Genomic DNA, 3,645 nt, shown 5'->3' on the forward strand with positions numbered 1-3,645 from the left:
AGGAGGACAAGTCTTGTACAGATAGTTGCAGTATGACCACGATGGGATTATCGAAGCAGAAGAAGAGTCACTAATTCAAAATAGTCATTGTTACTGGTAATATATTTTTAAATTTTATAGATATGTGAGGAGCCAAGAAAATCTAACATACGTAGGTGGAATTCAAATTTAAAATGAAGTAAGAACATTTACGTTATCACAACGAGCTGAAACAATATGAACATACAATAGACGAAATAGTTGAACAAAGACTGTTCTATTGTTTAATTGTTGTTAAAATAATATTTTTAGAATTTGTACATAGCTATATATAAAGAGGTTAGTTGGCATTACTTGATCATCATCATCATTAACAATCGGTATCTTACCACAATACTTGAAAATTCAAATCATTCAACCATGGCCAAGATTAGTATGTTCCTCAGTTTCGTCTTATTCGCCTTGATTGCCATGCCAACCTCTTCTTCTGCAAGCAGTAAGTATACTTTATTACCAATAGATGTATAGTTCCCTAATTAAACAAATTTTGTTAGTTTATCTAGTTACTAATTAACGGAATATCAATCAGGGGTGTTACTCCAGGAGGTTCAGGAACTGGCACCTTTCTGCCCAGAATATGACCCAAGATTGCGATGCGCTACCCCATGGGATCCAGAATTTACATGCCCAGCAGGTCAGCGTCCGTGCAGGAGCAACTGTGGCAGATCAAGATGCCTCCCAAGTTATTAACTAGCTGAAGTACGCTGATTGGATCACGTTTCATACATATAATCATTACACTATATATACCGTTATAATTGTTGTTTGTGTGTGGATGGTATTGTGTTTTCTTCTCTTAATTTGATGTAGCTTACTCGCTATGTCATATTCGTATGTACCCATGTTTGTATTCTATCTCTTCCATAAATTTGAAGTGGCTTGCTTGTGTGTTGTATTAAGAGTTGTATGTATTTGATAATAACTAGATTTTGTGCCCGGGCGTTTTTCTGTTAACCATATTTTTGATTTGGTAAAGCTTGGCTTCGCCTCGTTTAGCCCCGTCCTGATTTGTTAGGTGTGGCTCGGCTTCGCCTCGCCCTGTCGCTTAGGGTTTTTGATTCGATGTGGATCGGATTCGCCTCGCCTCGTCCTGATGCATGTTTAGGATCTTTGATTTGATGTGTCTCGGCTTCCTCTCGCCACGTCCAAATACATGCTTAGAATTTTTTATTTGGTGTGGCTCGGCTTCGCCTCACCCTGTCGAGATGCAATTTTGATTTGGTGTAAAACTAAGTTAGATTAAGAAAACTAATTATATTAGGGATCTTAGTCACGACAAACCTATGGTTAGCCGTGTTTAGATTAGCTTTATTCTGGGCCACGACATAGTCCCAATAGTCAATGAGGGTACTTAAGATGCTGAAACTGGCTACACTACAAAACAAGTAGCTTCTAGGGACGGCTGTTTTGAAAAAACCGTCCCTAAAGAAGGATATTTGGGACGGTGATGGCCTGACCGTCCCTAATAGTCATAAAATATTTAAATCAAGGCTAAAATATGTCCGTCCCAAAAAGAAAACATGGCCAAATAGTATTAGTGACGGTGGAACAGGGGACAATACATAAACCGTCCCTAATACCTCTTGGGACGGTTTTTTGTCCTCTTGGAACGTTTTTTGGCCATCCCAAGAGACCTTCTGTTTTGTAGTGCTAGGATTCCATTTAATTAGGAAAAAACTATTTAATAAGGAGCACAAACATACTGCACCGGCGTCATAGATCAATAACAGTAATATTCAAGTGGAAACAAACATATACACAATGAACGGACAAATATAGACCTCACAAACAAACGAACCCGTATCATGGGCCTGTCTTTGTCCCGAGACAGACACCCCCTTCTTTGGTTATTAAGAAGTAAACCATAGGTTTTTGAGTTCAAGCTCGAATTCGTTCTGCAAAATCGTCTTGCGTGGTCGAGAGAGTTTGCGATTTCAAAATGAAAACTCTATCCATAATCACTTTATTAGTAGGTGATCCACAAATATTCTTAACATATTACATCGATGAAAATATTCATTACTACTAACACTACTTTATCCATGATATAAAGAATTAAAGGTAAAGAGTGAGTCATTACTACTAACACTACTTTATCCATGATATAAAAAATTAAAGGTAAAGAGTGAGTAAAGAAAATATTAATTCTCCTTTATGAAATGTGAAACCCAAAGGTGCATTATCATTTTTTTTTTGTAATGATAAACTAATATCTTAGCCTTACCCATGCATAGGCCAGAAGGATCACTGTAATGTTTGGCCTTTGAAAGCAGGTGTGCTACAAAACATACTGAGCACGGGATTCCTAAAAAAGTAGAGACTCAGAGTGACTTCATACTCTGCACTTTCCAAGCCACCCCAATATCCCATCATTTGCATCATCAGTTTCCAGACTCATCTTTCATTTTTATTATTTCCACTTTCATGAGTGATAGTATTAATCTTAGCAGCAATGATCTCGATGCAGCAGTCATGAGAAGTCATTATCCTCTTCATAATGATCCTCTTCTCTGAGTAAACATTCATGAAGCTCCAACCCCATTTCTGCCACTTCTTCACAGTGTGCCATCGTCGACTGTTGCATACATTTTGAATTCTAATAATATACGCGAGATAGACATAAATAATGCAATTACAAAAACATTGAATTGTACTACCTTCACTATTGCAAGGTCTTCCTGAACGTGATGCTTGCTTCACCTTTGGTCACAATTGTGTTGTTTCAAACTAAAACTTTGAATTCACTATCTTGTTGTTTCATCCTGAAAAAAATTATGAATTTGAAAAATAAGAATATGAACACCATTCTCCAGAATTCGTGCAAACGGTATCAAAGAAACCAATAAACTTGTTACTGCTGTGGGAGTGCTCGATTTCTGAAACCGTGTTGATATTACATTCCAAAAAACTAAATAAGTGAGCTTACTGTCAGTTATATATTATTCTAGCCTCTCAAACAAAATTGTCCGAGGTTATACCTGTAGAAATTCACCCATGCGCATCGCAGACATCATCTTTTGTTCAATTTGTGAGCTCCCGTTGCATCCATTAATTCCTTCAACTCATGCTGGAAAGAGTCCCACTCTCATCTGTCTAGTCACCCAACACTTTCTTTCCTGGACGAAATCCCTCATCCAAATCATCAGCCTCCGGTCTTTTTTTTTTTTTTGAGACGACAACCTCAAACCTCTCTAAGGCTTATTGGAACCTGGATCTACTAAAGACTAAAAGTTGTATTCCAGTATTTTATGTGTCAGCAAAAGAAAAAAAACACTAACGAATTCTTAGGGTGCCACTATAAGTAATCAGTAGACCATCTAAGAAGATCAGAAACCACAATTACCATAATAGTCGCCGTCTCTGTCTCGTCCCCTAGTTTTTGAATCCAGCTAAAATACACATCATATTTGGTTCTTGATAAATGTGTGAGAAAGGAATTATACATAACACCCCATAATTATTATTTTCAAGACTTTAACAATGTTGACCATGGTTATCTGTAATCTGGTTACAATAACAGGGTTAATGTTTGATTTCTCAAGACCATCTTCGCATTTAGAAAAATTGAAAGGCACCATAGTTCTGAAATTCTAAAAAGAGTTCCAA

At 37.1% G+C, this 3,645-nt stretch overlaps 1 long non-coding RNA gene across 1 annotated transcript; it reads left to right on the top strand.

The window, feature by feature from the left end:
* Nucleotides 1-339: 339 nt before the first annotated feature.
* Nucleotides 340-993, top strand: LOC113278159. The gene is made up of 2 exons (XR_003325331.1): nt 340-475; nt 569-993. It is a non-coding gene; the product is annotated as an uncharacterized LOC113278159 (long non-coding RNA).
* The last annotated feature ends 2,652 nt before the right edge of the window (nt 994-3,645 follow it).

The sequence above is a fragment of the Papaver somniferum genome, chromosome 5, assembly GCF_003573695.1.
Source record: "Papaver somniferum cultivar HN1 chromosome 5, ASM357369v1, whole genome shotgun sequence".
NCBI lineage: Eukaryota > Viridiplantae > Streptophyta > Magnoliopsida > Ranunculales > Papaveraceae > Papaver > Papaver somniferum.